We start from the raw sequence: 22,500 nt of genomic DNA on the forward strand, positions 1-22,500 counted from the left end.
TTCTGAAGACCATTGTTATTTACCCAGGTGGTCTTAAGAATATTGCTTAATTTTTCCAAGTTTCAGCAGAGTTTCATAGGTATTAAGAGCTGGAAAGAACATGTGTTTAAATTTTTAGATGGTCACCTGTCAGCAAGAATTGAATTAATATTTCTAAGGCAAATTCTTTTAAATATTTCCTACCTAAGACCTGTCCTACATCCCAGATATAATTTTAATTTTATTTACTTATTTTTAAAATAAGTCATAAATTCCCCTGGTTCAAAATTCAAGTATAAAAGAGTATACAGTGAAAACTTTCAATTCAGCCCCCAGCTGTTCAGTTTCCCTCCCTAGAGGCAGCCTCGATTATCCTTCCAGAAATATTTTATGCATATACAAGCAAACACACACACACATGGTAATTCCCTTAACCTCAGCAGATACATTTCCCCTGCTCCTCCTGTCACAGCCCAAAAGGGCCATGCCAGTCCAAAGGCCAAAGAAGACAACGAGCATTTTCTGATACATGAACTTTTACTCAGGGCTGGCTTACAGGGTGAGAAGTCGTAGAGAGATCACGACGGCTCTCTCAGGCCGGGCAGGCATCGCGTTCACAGGGAAGATGATCAAGGGATGCAAAGAGGACAGAAAGCCTTTTATAAGGGTTTAAGACAAAGGCCTTCCTAAGGGTGGGGGGAGCACAGATGCAGGAACGGGTCACTCTGATCTGGGGGGTGGTGCGGAAAGGACTAGAATAACACTTGAACAACGACATTTTGCTCTTTTTGTGAGACTAAAGAGCCTCTCACTTCCTGCCTGCTTGCATAAAGTTATATTTTAAGGTCAATTTTACCCTTTTTCTCTTTACTGGCTTAGAAAGACAATAGGTTAAACATTTAGCTGCCTAGGTCATGCAGACTGGTGCAGACTGCTGTGCACCAAAGATCTGAAGGCCTGTTTTGCTCAGGCCACGGGTTGCCACACCTCCTTTTACACAAATTGTAGCATACTGTACATACTCTTTGGCACCTTGATTTTTCCACTTAATGTACCTTTCAGATCATTCCGTTTAGTCTGTTCATTTTTTTACATTTTATGGATGTACCATAATTTATTTAATCAGTTGCCTATTGATGGATTTTTTTTTTTTTGGCCAATCTTTTGCTATTAAAACATTGCTGTATTTACACTCTTTATGCAACATATGGACAGATGAATATAAAAGTGGGGACAAAAATTGAATAAAAAATAGGTTTGGATGGGGGATGGAGTGTTTTAGGTGTTCATTTTTACTTTTTATTTGTTTATTGGAATAAGGACAATATTCAAAAATTGATTCTGGTAATGAATGCATAACTATATGATGGTACTGTGAATAATTGATTGTACACTGTGGGTCCATTTAATGTGACTATATCTCAATTAAACTGTATTAAAAAAAAAAACTTTGCCACAGTGAATACCCTCTACGTATATCATTTTGCAAGTGTGCCAGTTTATCTGTAGAATAAATTTCTAGACTTGAAATTACTTGGTCAATGGGTGTGCATCATTTATAGTTTTGGTAGACATTGCTGGAGGTTTAAATTGCCACTTCCCCTCCCCGACCCCCCCAACCGAGAATTGCTGCACTGTAATGACGGATCTGACAATTGCAGTGTGTGTTCCATGGATGAGCAGTGTGGAGGCACAAAAAAGAATTGCTGCTCCCTGGTTTCTTTTGGTCAGGTTTTTTTGATACATGAAAGAGAGAATCTGCTTGACCAGGCTTGTCAGGTTAAGCCCAGCCTCATCTGGGTCTCCCCAAGTCACTTGCCCAGGGTAACTATTAGCCTTAGCCTTGGGTCGTTTGCTCAACTAGAGTCCAGTCAGTTGTGCTCAGGATCAGTAAGATGAGTCTGGGACTGACTCTTCAGCAGGAGTTAGGGACAAAGCAGTACCTTTGGAAGGGGCTCTGGACAGTCAAGTACTGAGATTAACATATCTATAGGGGGACTGTATGTCCCAGTTTTCCCAAGGCAGTCCAGTTTATGCCTGCTGTCTGATGTAATTACCAATAGTGCCCCCTTTCACGCTCAAAAGTGTACCAGGTTGAACTATAACTTACTAATATTGCACAATGTGGGGGTATACTGTGTTGTAATAAGCCCTGGGGAGTTGTGATGGTGCCTGGGGAGAGAATTTCAGAGGGAGAGGCCGAGCAGAATGGGTTTTGGGTTTCAAGTCCAGTTGCCATGTCTAATGTGACTAAGAGAAGTTTAAGCTTATATTTTACTTAATAAATGCATTCTTACCTAACATGAGTTAGATGACTCTTAAAACTTAAATCAGGCATACTTGTCTCCCCTCTACTGATATATATGCACTTTGGGGCATTTTTTTTTTACCAAAATGGGTTACTGAAAATCTATTGTGGCAGTACTCCCTTGGCCTCAGCAGATACAATAGCTGCACTTACCACTCATCCGACAGTGTAGATGGTGCCAGGCCTTGAACTAATGCACCACTCATGGCTTTTAACAAGGGTTTTACTCTCACCCCATGCAGAGTCAGACCCTGGAGTCTGGTCTAGGTGAGAGAATGGGCAAGAATGACATTTTGAGCTCAGTTCAAAGATGCTTTACTTTGATTTACTTCCAAAACACCATGTAAGCAGTGCTAAAGGGTAGATATGAGGTAAGGCAGATGTAGCTGCCCACTGCCTCCTTTGTTTTTCACCGAGATGCCATAAATTTGGTGGTCTTGGCAGCCTGAAAAGAATGAGATGTCTGGGAGGTCAGGGGAGCCTAGAAGTGTGGGCTTACTCTTTCATACCTCCAGCCACGTTAGCAACCACAACTTATGCTACCATATAAGGCAAAAATTTAGTTACACAGCAAGCTGCTTTATTCAGGCTGATATCCAGATTCCAGACCTTGAAATGCTTGCTGTGCCCAGCCTGGGGCAATCTCTCCTTACCTACACCTGGACGGCAGAGTGTAGGAGTTTTCCACTTATTCTGCAGGCAGGCCTGGCCTTGGTCTACCACAAATATATTTAGCCTTTAAGTTCTCAAACAAACTGTTGGCCTTCTCCTGAATTAACACAGGCTAAAGGACATCCTTGCTAATTCTGATCATCTAACTCCATGGGCCAGGCTTTTCATTTTGCTAATCACTTTGTCTCATCTCTGCATGATTACTCTTGATTGCAAAAGCCCATATCTTCAATTCTGCCTGATTCTCTTTGTCCTTCAGAGCTATTCCTCCTGTGAAATAATTCATCCCTTACACACATGCAAGTATCATCATTTTCTCCTCGTTTAGAATGTTTTATTCTCTTTGCTTTTGTTTCAATCATAGCCATATGCCTCCTTTACTAATTCTTCCCATAATCTTATAGCCTTTGTACTTCCTGGACACAAAGGAGGCAAGGGTGTTCATAAAACAACCCCAAATCTGCACAATCACAACAAACATGGCCAGTAACTAAAATGACCACCCAGAATTGGTAATTTCATTAGCCTATGCCAAGCAGGTCACATGAACTTTTCCTCTGGGACACAGTTTTGTTCATATCTATGAAAGCACATTAGTTTAAAGTTCTTAAACAGAGGGGCTTCTTTTCCTCTCTCTCGGTTTCACTTCCTCCTTCTCTTCTTCACAAATCGAGTAAAGATGGCTCAAGATCTTTTGTGGCGTCCAGAGAAGCTGATAATGGCTTGAAGGACAGGAAGAAAATGGATAGAATGGCCAATGAAAAGAGGGCATCAGGAAGCAAAAAGGAAGCGAGAGAGGGTGGAGCAGACTTCAGTCTTCTAGATGCCCAGAAAATTAGGACTTAATTTTTATCAGCTTATAAAAACCGATACAAGTCCAGCTCCTATCAGTTGTGCTAAGCATTTTACATGCATTAATTCATTTATTTCTTCAGTCTAACCTTAGTTTGTTTTCTTTTTTACTTTTATCCCAACCAAACATTTAAAATATAAACTATTTAATATACAAAATAGATACTCAATATAGGGTTATGATGGTGGAAGGCAGGGAACAAAGGAAAAAGGGAATGAGAACTCATGCGTGTAAAAATTCCATGTTCTACAATCCATCCCATGGCCCCAAACTAATCTCAATGTTTGTGAGACAGAAGATTAGGGGAACCTGGAACTTGATACATACACACCACCACTCGGAGGTCATTGGAGTTCCATGGAAATAGAATAGAGTAGGTCTTCCCTAACTCCCCACTGCTGCCACACACACATGATGACTACCATCCCCTAGAACTCCAAGATGACCCTAACCTACTCGAGAGTTTATAGTAAACTGGTCATTAACGAAATGAGGCAGGACTTCATCCCAGCTTTCCAATGATGACATCGCTCCTCATCATAGTTAAACAAGGGTGGCACTGGGGCTGGCATATTGTTACTGGGAGCTAAATTCCACCTGAGAGAAAGACAGAGATTGGCAAATTCTAGTCTTTAGACACCAAAGACTGATATAGATTCACCAGCTATCGTAATTCATAGCCAGTGTGAAAGATGATTACTGTTCAAAAATATGCCTCTCCTGACCAGCTCTTCCCTAATGGGTCCTTCCCTTCCCACAGAAATCTGATAGGCTTAGAGTTCTAGCAGTTAAATCTAGAAAGGCAGGTCTTACAATAATTGTGGGTATGACTATTGACATATGGAACTGGCTGAAATTAAACAGATAAAATCCCAACTAAGATTTTGAGGCACTTATAATGCTAAAAGAGTAACCAGACTGGAAGAAAACTGAGTGTTTGGGACTTGGGCCCCAGACCCTTTAAGTGCAAGAAGCAGGATAAGAAAGCTGATAATGCCCATGAATAAGGCTCAATGCCTCCTTCATATGGGCTGAAGAGAGTGATGGGATGGGAAAGCCTCCCCATTCTTCCTGTTTTCAAATACAAGTGTTTGTGCAGCTATTCTGCCCTACTCCTCCAGTGCATGTTAGGTACATGGAGACAGATAACTTGTCTTTAAAGTTCCTAGATTTCCGGATCAAGAGGAGCTACCCAGACCTGAGGTTGAGATTTTCACAATATCCTGGACTTTGATCCTGAGGCTGATATTGGATGGAACTTTTGAGTTGTTTTTCTTGGTAAGTAGGGATGAGTATATTTACATAAAGAAGCAATATTTATGATTAAGAGGTTGGGCTTTTATAGATTCCATTATCAGTCAAAAACATTTGCCATTCTTTCCTACCATACTCTCCCTACAGGGAGGATTACATTGTAGGAGGGATTATATAAAGGGAGGATTATACTTCTAACCATCAACATTAGGTTTAGCCGTGAGACTTGCTTTGGCTAATGAAATCTGAATAGAAGGGACATATGCCACTTCTAGCAGAAGCTTTAAGAGCCACTTTATAATACTGCCATTGCTTTTCTCTCTGCCATGAGATAAACCAACATGCCCAAATAGGGGTTTCTCCTTCAGCCTAAATCCTGAACTAAAGATGATGTGGAACAGAACTGAAACTGATCTGCTATTAACATGAATGAGAAATTAATGTAAACAAGAAAGTAACTTTTGTTGTTGTAAGCTACTAAAAAACTGGGGTCATTTATTATTGTAGCATAAATAAAAAGCCTCCAAAGGGAATACTACCAGCTCTGACAGAAAGGGCTAGGATCAGAGGAACCAAATAGTCCAAACCTGTATATTGAGTCTCCTGCAGGATCATCAGGAAATAGGAGGGGAGAGAAAGGACACAACTGGGAACAAATTCAAGAACAAGAGTTCCGTATTCTGTCAGTAGAATGGAAATGAAATAGTCTTTTAGAAATAAGACTGAAAAACTCCAAGCCTTTTCTTTCCTCTGGGCCAAGTTTGACTGCCTGATGTATGGTTTATAGCCCCAGATGAAACTCAAGGAATCCCACACCTCCACGATGCAGGGGTGCCATTTTAGACACACAGTGAAAGTGGCAATAAATTCAGGTGCCAGGGTACTGCCTGGATCCAATTTCTATATTTAGTTATAATCTATGGAAGATGCAGGGTTCCTAGCTGCGGAGGCCAAGCTCTGAATTGGTATGCACTCAGAGGGAGATACTTTTTAGGGAAGATTCCTACTTTTCTATGTTCCTCGTTTCATCTGTGTTTCTGAACCTATTGATGTTGAAAGTCAGGATTCTAATTTTTTCTCTGGAGCTGAAAGAAGTTGGCTTTACAGATAGGTCTCCCCATAGGTTGAGAATGTTGTTTTCATTGTTAACATCGTTACCAATGTGGATAACTCCATAACTCCAATATGGGTAACTCCTACCTATGGCAGGCACAGGTGATGGGATCACAGTCACACCTACTGCCCAGGACTCTGGGATGCATTAGGGCAGTGGTTCTCATAAGAGTAGCCACCGGACCAGGAGCATTAGCATCACCATACCTGGAAACTCATTACAATTGTAAATTCTTAGACCTTATCCAAGACCTACTGAATTCAAAATTCAGGGAGTTGGGCCCAGGATTATGCTTTAACAAGCCCTCCATGAGTTTCTGATAAACATTTAAGTTTGAGAATCACTGCAGTAGGCACATCAGACTGACAACAACAGGTGTCTCTTTCTTAAGGCAAGTCATAAAAGCCCCACAGTCCAAACTACACCCTCCCTGAGCCTACTGAATGAGAATCTACTCCAGGTTGCCAGTCAGGCCTCACTATCCTCACAGCACATCTCCAGTTATGGGAAGGGCTCAGGTCTAACTACAGTGTTCCATTTAGCAACTTAGCCTGTGTCTCCAGGACCAACCCAGTTCAGGTCAACACCAGCTTCAGGAGCCAGAGACAAACATAATCTTTACTGCTTCCTTACAATTTAATTTAATTCTCACTTGATTTCCACATAAGACTAAAGAGGCCTCTCATGAAATCTATCCTATGAGCTCAATTTATCTCCAAGGAAACAGAGACATGGAGAGTTAAATAATTTGCCATAATGACAAAGTTAGTAAATGATAAACCTGGACTTCAAATCTAGTCAGTCTAACTCCAGAAGCCATTGGGAAATAGTTTGCAATATTCCCGGGGCACACACTTTTGAGAATCCTACTCTGAGAAATACTGTCTACATTGAGCTGACAGCAAATGTCAAAAATGCCTTCTAGTTTCAACCTACTGTCAACAGTCATTCTGTTTTCCAAAATGATGCAGTTGACCCAAACATTAATGAAGGAGCAATTCTAATTTCAAAATACATATGTTGTGGTTTCTCTTAAACTATTTGCTCTTTACACTTTTCTCCAAACCAAAGGGAAAGACATGCAAACCTCCACTGAACTCCGTGCTGCTTTCTCCACATCTCCCCTGGGATATCTAATACACATCTCACATTGAGCATGTTGAAGCAGAACTCTTCATTCCTCACCCCAAACCTGTTTCTCCTCTGTTTTTCTCTATCTCAGTAAACACACCACAGATGTCAAACCAAAATCCTGAGTCATTTTTTTTATTCTTTTCTTTCCCCTTTCTCCCATATCTACATCATCAAGTCCTATTGGTTTGATGTCTGAAATATATTCTAAACCTATCCACTTTTTCCCATCCCTACTGCCACCACCCTAGTCCAAGCCACCATCATCTCTCACCTGGATTACTCCATCACCTCCCAACTAGTCTTCCTGGGTCTACCATCTCCCCCCCTAAAATCCATTTTCCACACTTAGACTAAGCGAGCATTAAAAATATATACAACTTATGTCACTCTTCTGTTTAAAGCCTCCAGTGGTCCTCCATTACAGCTGGAATAAAACCCAAACTCCTTCCCATGGCCCACAGAGGCCTCTCAGGATCCCGCCCCTGGCTACTCCCTGACCTCTCTCCTCCACAATTACCCTTGCTTACCCCTCTGGCCCTCTTTCTGTTCCTCAAGCAGGAGCAGGCTCACTGCTGTCTTATAGTGGCAATGCTGTTCCCTCTGCCTCCAACTGTTCAGTGCTCAGAGCAAATGTTGTTTCCTAAGAAAAACCTTCCCTAATCACCCTGTATAATGTAGCACACACCAACCCCATCACAGTACCTGTTTATTGCCTTCTTGGCATTTATTGATCAGAACTTACATTGTTTATTCATTTTTTAACTACTTTGTTTAATGTCCTCCCTGCTAAAATATATGCTCAGAGAAAGTATTTGTCTTGTTCATCACCTCATCTAGAGGCCTGGCATGTAGTAGGTGTTGATCAGTTATGTCTTGAATAGCTGAATCTGCACAGAGGTAACACAGTTTAAGCACAAAGGACAGTGAGAAGTCCGAGAGAGAATGTAGTCAGAAGAGCCCCACTAACTGACCACCACTGTAGAAGCATTTGTTTCAGATGCCAAACACAGGCCAAGGTACTATCTTAACTGAGCATTTTACTATACGCAATTGAAGGTGACAGATCTAGTTTAAAGAGAAAGGAAGACAACTGAGAAGATTTGAAGAAGGGAAAAGTAAACCATCAGAAAAGGGCATTGTGACTAGCACACAGCAAGAGGTCTAAAAGTAGAACAAATATCAAAGAAAAAAAGCCTGATTTTAAAAGGCAGTTTAACTCAGAATCCTGGGGAAACAGAATAACGGGGAGGGAGACAGAGATTTGATCATGAGCCATGTTCTGTTCAGCAGTGGTTGTAAACCAAACCTTCCACCAAATAGCCTATATACATATACTTGCTGGGGAGAACGGTAGTCAAAAGAATATTTTATCATATACAAAGAAAAAGAAAACAAGGTTGAAGCAAAGGCATTTGCCAAGATGACAGTGAACACAGCCTTCTAATAACAGTGGGTTTGCCCAGTTCTGTCACCACCTCTGATGGCCCATTGTGGGCTCTTCAGGCCTTGTGAGCTACATGGCACCTCCCACAAAAAGCCTGCTGTGGTTGATCTTAGTAGAGTAAGAAATTCAAACGGATAGGAATTTATAATATGTGCAGTGCTACAGTGATACCTCTTCCCCTGCTACCAACAGATTTTTATTCAAGAAGTACCTTAAATTGTTTGTGTAGGGAAATACCAAAGCAGAAAACCAAATGATTTCTTACAAACATGAATTTTTTTTAATATAAGAGGTGATTCACAAACACACACATATGAAAACATATTCTTTTACACGTCAGGAGAGCTTCATAAAGTGGCCTTTAAATATAGAGACTTTCTAACTAATCATAATATGATTTTCAGCTATTTCTGTTTCAAGCTCTTATTATAGGAAACACATTTTTGTGATATTTGTTAAAATTTAGTTTTGAAAAGGCATATCATAAAGGAAATTATAAATGGAAATTTATGCAAAATAAACTTGATAAGAAGTAGTCTCCTTTTGAAATAGGTGTGTGATACAAAGGGATTTAATTTGAAGAGATTTTTAATTTGTAATCTCTTTTTCTAAAATCCATTCATACATCATTCAGTGGCACTGAAGTCAGTTTAACTGACTCAGCTTAGTGGCTGAGACACATTAGAATCAGATAGTCCTGGATTCCAATTCCAGCTCTAGTGTGTCCTTGTTGGATGAGTCAATCTTTCTGAGCCATGCTTTTCTCATCTATAAAATGGGGGCCATAGCATTGTAAGGATTAAATGAGATCATGTATGTAAAACATCTTGGGCAAAGTAATGTGCAATGCAGTCCTAGCTGTTATTATTAATTAAATTAATTCAATAAATGTTTATCATGTGCCTTTGGCATGGTGGGCATTGTTCTACGTATTAGGGGTGGGTATCGGGGCTGCCTGTAAGATTAGAAGATTGTGCACAAAACAGATTTTTTTGTTTTTGTTTTTCATCATTGTCCATGGGAATAGTGCACCCTGGAGCTACGCAGGGGGGCATACTTGGTAGCCATGACAGTGGAGAATGAGATGAGTAAAGGTACCACCCTCACAGAGCTTATAGTCCAATGAAAGGAATAATATTTATTATTGTGACTTCACACCTTATAAATACCCTCTCACTCAACCCTGGAATACCTAATTAGTAAATCAATAAATACTAATTAAGCGTTTACCAAATAGTCAATGCCACAATGCTATGCTAAGTGGACTGGACACTGTAGATAGCATATAGGGTGATTAATTTCTGCAATTAAACAGTTTAAAATCCAGTTGGGGATCAAGATACTTCATAGGGACAAAAGATATTTAAGTGCTAATTGCATGATATAATCAAGTACAGGCAGTCCTCTCTTTGCATGATAGCACAGGACATAGTAAATGACTGTGCAAGCTTAAGTCATGCAAAGTGATCTTAATAAGCAAAGGGAAAAATTACAATTGAGCCACGACCTTTAAAAATGTTTGTCAAAACATTAAAAACTCTTATTCTCAGTTATAAATGTATAGGAAAATAAAAAAATAGTAAAGCTAGCACTTATTTAGTACATTATAATTTAAAGCATTAGAAACACTGAGAATTAAAGTGTTTTATTTCTTCATAAAAAACGTATCAAAAGTAGTTTGAACAGTGCTTTCCTTCTTATCTTGTAACTTACTATACAGATGGAGCATCTTTTCTGTGCTTTGGCAAACTGTCATTTTCCTCTCTAAGTTTAGATCAGCTTCCAACATTTTATCCTTTGCACCTTCAATGTCATGATATATCACCAAGAGTTCCTTTAATGTGAAGTTTTTTTAGTAGAGTCACTTACTCTGGGACATCATCATTCTTCTCATCACGACTACGTTCCTCATTTAGATGGGTAAGTTCGCCTTCACTAAGTTCCTCCAGTCACACAGCTGGAGCCTCTCGAACAGTGGCAGTGTCCACCTTCCAATGGTCAGCAATTTCTTCTATAACTCCATTTACTTTCGATTCTAATTTCACTTACAGCATCATCACTTTTTGTTTCTTTGTTGCACTTTCTTCTTTGTTGGTGATTCCTTCTTAAGACTACCTATTTTTGTAAAATATCACAGGGCTTTCTAATTGGGAGATAAAAAGACAATACAACTACACAGTTTGCCATCAGCGAGTGAACTGCGCAACATGTGCAGTGACCAATCACCGAGAGACTTGGAAGGAAGTGACGTAATTGGTCATGGCTCATGCTGTGCATCTATTTCTGTAGTGATTTGTGGACTGGAGTGCTGGCAGCAAAGCTTGTGATTTATGCAATTACTCATACTTAATATACAGTGGTAACTGAAATTTGAACCATGGTATTTGGGACTAGTGTTATTTAATTTGAATGTAGAAACTGAAATTTGTGCACATTGTAACTGTACAAAGGAGAAGACTGCCTATTAGTCTTTAGCATGTAGCAATGGAAAATATGTTCTCATGACAGAGAGCTATCCCATATGTTACAACTGAATTGTACTGAACATGAAAGGTTAATAAGGGTAATACATCAAAATGAAGTGTTAAACATGTACCTTACTATAACATAAATAAAGCTAATTAGTGTCTCCTAAATCACAAATGTTAGTACATTTAGTACACAGTAGTGTGGCACTAGAGGCCAAAGTACAATGACTTCGTATTTTCTAATACTTTATTCCCTCTTTTTTTCCTTCTAGTTTTGCCTTTTTTTGTTGTTGTTTTTTCTACTGAAATTCAAGTAAAATTAAATGTAACAAAGTTTATTAAAAATAGCAACAACAGAAGCTAGCTTTTATAGAAGTATTTCTCTCTCTACCTACTTTTTATCCTTCTATACATCTATCCTCCTCTCTGTATCTATGCAGAGAAAGCATCAAGATAATGTTTTTCTCCTCTTAACAATGATAATATCACATGATGGACAGTGAGATGATTTTTTTTTCATGTTCATATTTGTATTATCTGCATTGCTTGAATTCTTTGTGATGACCATATGATGAACATGCATAATTTTTACAGAGGCAATAGTGATTGACCCCAAAAATAAAACCTAAAAATTTTGAAGCATTTTAAAAATAATTGAAAAGCTTTCCTTTAGAATTTTCCTGAATAGCCTAACTAATTTTCTCAGAATTTCCTCAGGGAAGATACAATATGGAATTTTGAATGGCAAAATTGAGCCTTGTGCTTTTCCTCTCATTTTATGATCCTGACTCTTCTTTTTAAGAGGAACTGAAAATACCTAAGAGTCTTCCTACATAACAATCGATCGCTTATTCTTTAAATTATCCCTATTCTGCATTATGCTAAAGTAATTCCTCTACTATTGAAGAGCTAATCAAATTTTATATTTGTTAAAAAAAAAATCAAAATTAATTCTTTCCTATGGCAAGAGTAAAGAGCTTGTTTGAAAGTCTGCCTGAGCCACATAAAAAATAAAATTTAAAAACTCATAGAACTTTATAAAACAATGGACTATAGTTAATAATATAATTGTAATAATATAGGTTCATCAATAGTAACAAAGGTACCACTCTAACGCAAAATGTTAATAATAAGTAAAACTGTGGGGTGGAATGCATATAGGAACTCTACTTTCTGCATGATTTTTCTGTAAACCTACAACTACTCTAATAAAAAAAAAATTTGTCTGCCTGAAGTTTTGTTTATTTTTGTTTTCAAACTCAGTGCTTTCAAGTCTAGGACTATTAGCTTTCCTATACAATATAGGGAGGAAGGAGATTCCAGGAAAAAGTTCAAGCTTACATCCAAACATTAAGTAACCATCAATAGTAAGTAAAGATTAATGAAAAGCAATCTACTTGAGCCTATGTTTTGTTTCCTTAAATTTTGTTTCAAATAACACCTTCTTACAGTAAAACAGATCAGTATTTATTGCATTGATATAATATATGTGCCTGCTTCCAGCAAGGTATTCGTTTCTCCAACCTAAATTCACAAAGGGGCTTTGTATTTTTTTCCTTGATTGAAAAATTTAAAAAGTAGAACACCTAGTTGCACTACACTCTCAATCTTGCTGTGGATACACTCAGGATTTAATTTTTTAACCTGTTTTTTTATCTTTTCATTACCTTCTGGGAGTTAAGCTTCTCTATTAGCCTCATTTTCTATTGATACAAAGAATGGACTCAAACCCCTCTTCTGCCCTGACCTGTCACCCAGAAAGCCTCCCTAATTTTTTATCTCTAATTGCCTGTAATACACATCTCATGATTCCCTAAAAGTTAACATCTTGATAGAATTCTCTCTCATCTTGGTCAGGAAGGCCACTTTGTAAATGGCCTCCTAGCTTTGAAACTTAAGAGTTCACGCAACAGTTTTTCTCTTCTTTTTCTCAGTCAGTGCTGACTTGCATCAAATTATCCTGTTTTAGTGTTCTTGATAGTTACTTCCTCCTCTTGATTTCCACCATTCCTGACTGAATGCTACTCCTCTCTAACACCTGGACTTGTACAGAAGCCATCACCCAGAGTGACCCCAACCCATTCCGTACTCACCAGTAGAATAGACTATCATCGCCATTCTCCTCACCACTACTCCGCCTGCTGAATCTAGCATCTCCTGGAAATCAGTAGCATCTCCCAGAAATTGACTGTGTATCATCAGCTCCCATTCAAAAACCTCTATTACCTGCCTCCTTTTCTTGTCAAATTATGCTACTTGTTGTTGGAAACTCTCCATTTGTATTCAAACTATGCTTCTTACCTATAGGAAATCTCATTTCTCTGGGGTATCATCCAGACTTTTTACCAAGGCCTATCAGGTGCCTGCCTATCTCTCTGACCTCATTTCCAACCACCCTCCCCAGACTTCACTCTGCTCTAACCATACTAATTTCTTTCTGTCCTTCCCCCCACAAGGCCCATTGCACTTGCCTAGAAAGCTCTACCCCAGATCACTGTATGACTGGCTGCTTCTTGTCATCTGGGAATCAGTGCAAATGTTGTCTCCTCAGTGAGGCGTCCCCTGACCATCCTGTCTAATGTACACTCAGAGCTGCTACTATTACATTATTAGTTTTATTTTTTTTCATAGTACTTTATATTATTTTTTCACTTCTTTCTTAGCTGCCTGTGCCACTAGAATATATGGCCCACAAGATCTAGGAACTTGGCTCTCTTGTTCACTGCTGTATCCCCAGGGCCTAGAATAGTGCCTGGCCTACAGTTAGAGCACAAGAAATGTTTGTTGAGTGAATTTTGGTGCCATAATTTTTGCTCCATTATTAATTGACACCATTTTCTATGCTCTCTTGCATATCCATTTGTGAATTCTTAGCCATGTGTTTTCATTCTATTCCCCTTCACTGAATTTCCTTTCCTTTTCCTTTTCATCAATTTGTGTCTGTCACTTCCTTCAATATCTAGCTTCAAAGGCCTCTTGCAAAAGCCTTCTCAAATTCTTTCTGTCATGAGTACTCTATTACTTCTCCTCCCTGCAGATTTAGTCCCAGAGTTGTGCTTTTTTTTTCTTTCTTTATATATTGTTTTATAACTGCAATTCTTCTCACTTTGTGTCATCTAATTGTTTTCTTATTGCGTGAAGGTGGTTAAGTGACAAAGCTTTGGACTGGGAGTCAAAAACCCGGGTAGCAGTTCCAGGCTTTGGTCAGGCCATTTCCATATCTGTAAAATGAAAGAATTAGTCTAGACCAGAGGTGGAAAAATGGCAGCCCACAGATTGGATAAGACCCATAGATGTTTTTCGTTTGGTCTTAACATTCAAGGTAGTTGACAGTGTTTAAAAGTTGGGAACTTTGGAAAGTTTGGAATGCTAGCCTCTCTGAAAAAATCATATCAGGAAACAATAAACCCACGTTTCTGCATGGCAATAAATTCGCTGAGAAGAAAAGCATCTTTCTCTTTATATAGACTCTGACATGGTCTCTGACATGACATGGTGCTTAGCTGGACTGGATGCCTCACTTGTTTATGTTAACTCTCTGTTGGAGTTTGAACATACACCTCCAAGAGTGTATTATTCTGAGGTCTCTTCCAAATCTACATATCTATGATTTTGGATAATTTGCCTAGTGCTTTTCCTTTACTTGTGCAGGTTATAGTGCTGGGCATAAAGCAGGTGCTTAAAAGCTATTCATTGAATATTAAATTTAATTATATCCACAAATATGCTGTAAAAACCAGATACCACCTAATTAAAAATGTGTTACACTTTTTAGGTTTTAGTATATTGGACTAGCTAGAAGTAAATACCTGAATCTACCAAACTCCAACACAGTAGCCTTGACTCATGAAGACAATTGTATAACAATGTAGCTTACAAGGGGTGACAGTGTGATTTGAAAACCTTGTGGATTGCACTCTCTTTATCCACTGTAGGGATGGATGAGTAGAGAAATGGGGACAAAAAATAAATGAAAAATAGAGTGGGATGGGGGAGATGATTTCGGTGTTCTTTTTTTTATTTTTCATTCTGATTCTGATTCTTTCTGGTGTATGGAAAATGTTCAAAAATAGATTGGGGTGATGAATTGCACAACTGTAAGATGGTACTGTGAGCAGGTGACTGTACACCATGGATGACTGTATGGTATGTGAATATATCTCAGTAAAACTGAATTTAAAAAAATGTGTTACAAATGTTTAGTTGGATTTATAAATAAAGTCATCCTATCAAGATGGAATTAAAATACTAGCAACAGCCTTCATGTGATACGGAAACTCTATCTCTGGACAGATGCCAATCTGGTAAAGATTCTTTTAGGCAGCAGAAAAGAAATGTAGACCCTTAGTTTCCTTTCTCTGTGTATAACTCCCACTAATTGTTCATTGTAGTTATGGAGGCATATCAAGAGCAATATATACTCTAGAAGATGGAAAAATATTGCTATTTGTCCTCCCAAGTAATGATCATGTGTTCAACAGCTGGGACTTGCTGAGACCCTCATTTATTACAATATCAATAACTACCTTTGCTGTATTTTCACAAAGCCACAAAATATTTGGCATGGCTGAAGGCTGCCATATTTAATAAATCCCATTCTTTTTTTTTTTTGCAATAATTCATTAACTTTTTAGGGGAACACATTACACTAAAATATTTTCCATGGATTAATAGTAGTAGCCAAAAGATTCCATGCCCAGGTTGGGCCATGCCTGAAAGGAAGTCATGGATCTGTAAGTTAAGGCAGATTTAGTCCCAGAGTTGACAAAGACTATAATCTGAATACTTTCTTCCCCATTTTCTCATTTGCTACTATAAAGGCATAATATTTCATTTGAGAAAATGAAATTACATTTCTCAAAAACCACGTACAGTAACAAAGGATGTATTTGGTATTATGCTATTTATATTGAATACCAGAACAAATCCTTCTTATGAAGTTTGGATAACTGTAAGATTTGAAAAACATCTTAGAAATCCAAGTTTATTCAGAACACTACATTCAAAAGAATTAAAAGACAAATAAGTTAAGCTGATTAAAAATTTTTAACATTTACAATAAAACCTTTTTAATTTGGATATTTTCAATCTCTATTTTTTTTTTATTGTTTGTGCAGGGACTGAGCTGAAGTGTATGTTTGTACTGTCTATGAAAAAATGGCTTAGTAAGTAAATGAATAGTATAAATGATATTTGAAAGGAAGCACTTACCAAAGAAAATAATTTGTTTTCCAACACTTGAGGTTTTACTTTATTTATAAAACATGCAATTCAAAGTGTAGGCAAGACCAGAACTTCTCAGATATGCTAATCATTTTTATCTATTTACTAAATCTAGGCCTGAACTGCCAGCACTTGTTAGTCATTTTTCTGGTTTCTGTATGTATTGGAAAGTAATAAATTGCATTTCCTTTGAAATAGCCCAATTGGTCCAGAGTAGTAATATTTTCTATATGTATTTATATTTGGGATTTGAGTAATTTTTATGTTCCATTAAAACTTAAGCTATTGCAAATCACACAGTTTACATATTACAGAAATCTAGTTGCACCCAACAGTGAAGAGTAGAGTGGAAAAAAAATCTTCCCGTAAGCCATGTAAAATAGTACCTACTTCCTAGAGATGTAGAGGAGATTAATAGAGATAAGGCAAGCATTCTGTTAATAAAAAGGTCTACATAATCATCATCATTCCTAATAAATGTTGAGGGTCTTACGTAATGAATTATGCATTATCTAATTTATACTGCATTATCCCCATTTTGCAGATGAAGCCACTGAAGCACAGAGAGTTAAGAAACTTGCTCCAGATCATACGTATTGAAGAACCATTTTCATCAGTTGCTGCTGCCTGTAAACCAGTTATAAGTAGGCACTACTCTGCTACAAAAGCAATTTTAAAATTTAACCAGCACAGAGCCAATGCCAATCCATGAATACTGACTACAACTCTGAGACTGATTTTCATTTCCACTTTGTAGGATGAGCCTCGTTATTGGAGGTTTTACCCTGTGAAAGGAACATGAGTCATCACCTACCCATCCATTCCTCCACAGCTCTGAGGCTCTCCACTATGAATGAAGTCCTAAGAATTCCTGTCTCATTACTCCCCGTGGGTTTTCAGCCATAGTTACTTCTAACCTGTATTTTCGCCCTCCTGAGAAAATTGCTTTCTTAGACTCTTCTATTAGGCTAGTCAGTGCCTAAATGGGCAAATAACTTTGCATCCTTAGAGAGGAGCAAGAAATTGTTTGGACTGTGGATTGGCTTTCAAATGCTACAGTTTCTAATTAGTGCCCAGCACTAATCCTGAAACATGCAAGGAGGAGTACAGTGGAAACTCCCCCCAAAACCTTTTTTCTCCTTGTCCTTTCCCAGAATACCTGGAGGAGGTTAATAGGAGAGGCATGGCACATGGTGATGGCGATGATAGTGGTGGTAGTGGTGGTAGCGGTGATGGTGGTGATGATGATGATATTGATGGTGGTGGTGGCAGTGGTAGGGAGTGATGCTGGTGTGGTAGTGGTGGTGGAGGTTGTGGTGGAGATAGTTGTGGTGTTGATGTTGTGGTGGGAGGGGTGGTTGTGGTGATGATAGTCGTGGTGTAGTGATTACAGTGACGTGGAGCGATTCCGTTCAGACATAGGGAACCTGACCCAGCAAATGCTTGCGTGTGTATAGGATTTCATTCCACTCTGGCACTATGCCAATTTGAACTTATGTTATCAATGTGTCACATTAAGTGGTTGTTAAAATTGACAGTTCACAAACAAACAGTATCTCTATTTTCCTCAAGTGGTACAGGTCTTCATATGCATTTTTTTTCTTTAAAGTTAAAACATCTTCTTCCATTACATCTAAAACAAATACTTTTAATTGAAGGCCAGGGATAAAAGGAAACCATGTCATGTGGATTCAGATAACTTATCAGTTCTTAAGAATTCTAGGTGTGGTACCCAGGCTAACCAAACTGTAAGCTCCCAAAGGATTGTAAGTATCTTATGGAAAAAGACAATGTTATACTTGTCATGTTGAATTACTGAATAATTTAGAAGAAGAAATATGGTTCCAAAAGATACTTTACATCTACATGTTTCCAGATCACAAAGCTGTGCTGCCTAGTAGCAGAAAGTGTTTTAAGGGTGCTGAACCTCGGGCCTTAGGAGGGGCAGGCCAGCAAGCACTAAGAGTAGGACCACGCCCTGTGGAAAAGCCTCATATGGCCTCAAAAAAGCACAGAAAGGAAACTTGAGTAAAGCATGAGTAGGGTGCAGAAGACAATTTCTTGGGTTCTTTTATAACTGCATCAGTTCTTGCAATCTATGACCTCAGGCTCTCTGCAGCCTGCTTCCTTTATCTGTAAAATGGAGAAATAGGATTCCAGGATCTCTTCTCTTTCTCCCCTAGGGGCCAGAGACTGCCTGAACTCAACAGTATAAAACACAGATTCTTCACTCTAGGTGTGGTTAAAAGAACAAAATTATTATAATTGCTAGTCATAACTTTAGTCATTCTGCATCACATCTTCCCCTAATGTGCATTTTGGATCTGCATGTCTGTTACCAAGAAAAGAAAGGGACCATGGGAACAAGAAAAGACTTCAGACTTCTTTTGAAATGCTGAACTTTATGCTATTTTCTAGAGCCTGTCTTAATAATAACCTACATAACCACCATGTGGCAATATGAGCTGGCTGCTTAACCTAATGTCAGTGTATCTTGGGAAATTGAAGTGTCTCCCCACATGCCAAAACTGGTCCCATTCTCTTCATTCTCTCTCCCATGCTGCATCAACATTGCCCACTTCTTTCAACCACTCGAATCTCCATGTGTGCCATCCAGTATGACAACCACGAGCTGCACACATGCTAACAAGCATGTGAAATACAGCCAGTTCGAATTGAGTACAAAACACACACTGGATTGCCAACACTTAATATGAAGAAAAAAGAATGTAGAATATCTTGTTGATAATTTTTATACTGATTGCAGGTTGAAATAATATTTTTGATATATTGAGTTAAATAAATATATTTTAAAATTAATTGTATCTGTTTGGTTTTACTTTTTAAAATGTGGCCACTAGAAAATTTAAAATGACAAATGTAGCTTGCATTTGTAGCTCACATTATATTTTTATTGGAGTGTGGTAGTCTAAATAGTTTCCAGGCCTTTGTACTGGTATGCTGTGTTTAAGGAAAAGATCCTTGGGCAATAGACTTCTGAAAAGGTTTAATCTTCCCATTTAAATATCAAATAGTTTCAAATAGATTATCAGCTAAATTCTGCATTTTTAACTTTTTTTTAAAAGAATGGATTTATGTATCTAGTGCAAAGCCAGTTGTACTGGAAATTCAAATCTATTAAATGATAGGGCAGATAATGGTAAAGCTGCAGTAATACAGAGGCATTTAGTAAAAGTAGTGCTCTTTAACCCTTGTAGGTCATGATATTGTTCAATAAACAAATATTTATTGTTTGGAACAAACATTTATAATGTGCCTACTCTATTCAACACTGTGCTAGGCTCTGGAAATACAACTGATAAATCAGTGAAAGTTTTAGACCCTCCCCCCAGAAAAATGCATATATACACAGACAGATTTGCATACAATTTTAGGTTCTAGAAGATTTTCTAAATCTCATCCATGAATCCTAAGTTAACAATTTCTGATTTGAGAAATGAGCATGGGCTTTGGGGCCAGACAGACTGAGTTGAATGCTGGCTCCACTAGCTGCTGGGTAGCCTTGGGTTGGTATTTTTCTTATCTAAGGTCCAGTTTCCTCATCTATAAGACAGAGAGGATAATGAAACAGAGTGGGGTGGTGGTGTGAGAATTAGCATTGAGATATATAAAGGGACTTCCTTGCATATAGTAGGTACATAGATTATTATTTCTTACCTTGATGTATATGAGGAGGTAGCTAAAAAGGGTAAGCTACAGGACAGATTCTTTATGTCTGAATTTTCCTTTGTGTATCAAATTCTTAAGTTCTATAGGAATCCTAGAGGTTGGCTGCTGAAACAAAAATAGGAGTTTGGTTCTTCATTGAAGCACGACCTTTTAAATAAGATGTCCTAAAAATCTGTATGTGAGTTGTCTGGGGTAATATGACTCTACAGAACTGAGAATGCATTAACCCACACTTGCTGAGAAGCTATGCAATATGTGCATACATTTTTCTGCTGTCTGGAAACAAATTTGTGCCTACAATTCTTATAGATGAATTTCTGTTTTTTGTTGTTGAAAACTCTATTCTGAAATATATAGACTTCTTACAAGTAGTATGAAGGCAGTCACCAGCAGACACATGCAAACTTCGGGATGAAAGTAGCTTTAAATGAATAAGAACTTGGGCTAAGAAACTAAATGCTGTTATTCCTACACGGTTCGTCCTTCCAGTGCCAAACTCGGGAACGATCCATCCTCAAAATCATTAAGTTAAAGGTGGAATGACTCACCAACTACCTACCAAGAGGTGAGGGTAAACCAGGCTTGCCATAATTTTATAGACTCCTCTTTCCACTCATAAAAAACAAATTATATATGGTATTTACGTACATCTGTGTTGCTGGGCATTTTCCAAATGCCTCTTAGAGAACATTAAACAGGAAATTGATGCCACAGGGCAAATTCATTCTTCCCATCCTTTCTCACAAAAACAAGTACAGATTTGCTGTGGCTAGACTGACTTCCTGCAGTGTGCTACTGCTTATTCGATTTTGCAGTAGAAGGAAAAAAATACATTCTCTGTTTCAATTTAGAGCATGTGGAAAATGACTAACATGCACAAACAAAAAAGCCTCCCTCATGAGAGCCCTGAAGTATAAAATTCAATGCTTTATAAAATCACAAAACTCAAAGGTTAATGATTGCTCTTCATGCCTACTGATGAAAGTCAATTTGTATCACATTAGACACATCAAATTTGGTTTAAACAGCATGTGCTCTAGTTGTCAAATGAAAAGTTTAAGCGTTTGGCAACTGCAGCTTTTCATATAAAGACAACATCTCCTTCTAGCCTGTTGTACTGATTTTTTGGTTTGTGGCCCCCTCAGCATCCACTTCTCCCCCATTTACCTGCTTATTAGCCCATGTTCTGTTTTTAAGATCCACTTGGTTCTGGAAAAGCTAAGTCTACCTCTCGCCCCAGGAATGGAATATGTGACTTAGGTTAAACTCTTCAATGCTCTCTCTTCCCAGGACACAAAGATTTGTTCAATGTGGGCTCTTCCATTCTGAGTGTATCTCCAGACTTCTGGGAAAAACTGTTCTCTGTTTCCTGAAAGACATGACAGGGAAGCAGTTGGCAGTCATCTCAGGACTAGTCATAAATAAATACCATGGAGGGCAGAATAGAGAAACTGCAAGGAACCAGGGACCAGATGTCATCACTGAGCTGCTGGATCAAGCTTTTACCTGCAGATCTATCTTTGAAACATTTAGTAACATAAGCCAATCTCCTATGTTATTTTAACTACTTGATTTGAGTGTCCTGCAATTTAAAACCAAAACTACATAAATGCCATACCTATCTGTTGGAAAAAATTTATAAAAGAAGAGGAAGAGGATAAGGAGAGAATCCATGGGACTGCTTTTAAGGTCAATTGTATAAATAAATATAGAAGAGTAAGAAAAGTCCAACAAGGAATAAAAAAAAATTGCTATTGAAAAAAGGATGAGGGAAAGAAGTCTCAAAATGACAAGCAACCTCCATAGTATAGTGTGGGGTGGGAGAAAAGTTAATTCATGTCCTTTTCCCTGTGGGGAGGAGGGAGCGGCAGGAAGGACCTACCCTTAGCAAAGGCCATTCTATCTGACTCCCTTTCCTTTAGCTCCCAGATGAACTGCTTAGCAACATATGCAGTTTGCAGTTATCGAAATCATTTTACTTCCATTCTCTCAGTAGGTCCTTACCACGTCCCTTTGAAGAAGTATATTATTATTATTACTATTATTATTATTACCGTCATCCTCTCCCATTTTTTAGATAGAGAAATTGAGGCTCAGAGAGCCCAAAGTCACACATATAATAAACAAGCAACAGGGGCGGCAATTGGAGCTCAGATCTTTTTATTCCAAAGCCTATAATCTTTGTCAAATAACATACCTTATCCCTGAAGTTTACCCTTTTCATATTGAATTTGGTAGTTGGGGTCAGCTAGAATGAGATCTGGAGGTATTTGACATGTGGCTTCATCCCTTCCATTCCTGTTACTGTTCCCCTCACTTAGGGTAACCGAGTTCATGTTATCCACATGGTCACCATTATTT

The sequence above is a fragment of the Choloepus didactylus genome, chromosome 1, assembly GCF_015220235.1.
Source record: "Choloepus didactylus isolate mChoDid1 chromosome 1, mChoDid1.pri, whole genome shotgun sequence".
Lineage (NCBI taxonomy): Eukaryota > Metazoa > Chordata > Mammalia > Pilosa > Megalonychidae > Choloepus > Choloepus didactylus.